The sequence below is a fragment of the Arachis ipaensis genome, chromosome B10 (assembly GCF_000816755.2).
Source record: "Arachis ipaensis cultivar K30076 chromosome B10, Araip1.1, whole genome shotgun sequence".
Lineage (NCBI taxonomy): Eukaryota > Viridiplantae > Streptophyta > Magnoliopsida > Fabales > Fabaceae > Arachis > Arachis ipaensis.
In genome coordinates, this window is record NC_029794.2 from 115,214,177 (window position 1) to 115,214,885 (window position 709).

The window sequence follows — 709 nt, forward strand, 5'->3', positions numbered from 1 at the left end:
TTTACTATCAATTACATTATTGAACTATACAATTAGTTACTATGATATAAACCTAATCTGATTATATTATCTAATTATTTTTTATATACAAATCTTTATAAACATTATTAAATCCCTTAATATTAATTAATAATAATCTCGATGCCATAATAATAATCATAATAACATATTAAAAAAACTTCATTTTAAATATCTTCTAATATAAAAAACTAGGCTATTATTAATAAATAAATAACAATCTATAATTTACTTCTATTTATATAATATTATTATAATAATATCAACTTAATAATCTTCATTTGTAACATTATTTTTAATATTTTAGATATATAAAAAATTAAAAACAAATTTATATAATCAGAATGATAGAGATAATTGATAATATGAAATTTAGGACAATCAACATCTTTACATTTCTACCTCTTTAGCATTGTAATTGATTTTTTTTTTCAAAACTGGAAGAAGGTGGTGAAGAGGGAATAGATCCTCTCAATTGTTAAAAAAAAATTGACAATATAAAGTGTGATCTCTAACTCTTCATTATTCTCTCTCTCATATTTATTTTTGGTCCCACTTATAAAATTAATGGTGAGAGATCACACTTTACTCCCTCAGTTGTTAAAAAAAAATAGAGAGGATCCATTTCCGTGGTGAAGAGAAGGAAAATGGTGACTGGATGGAGGAAAGATGAAGAAAGAGATATACAAAA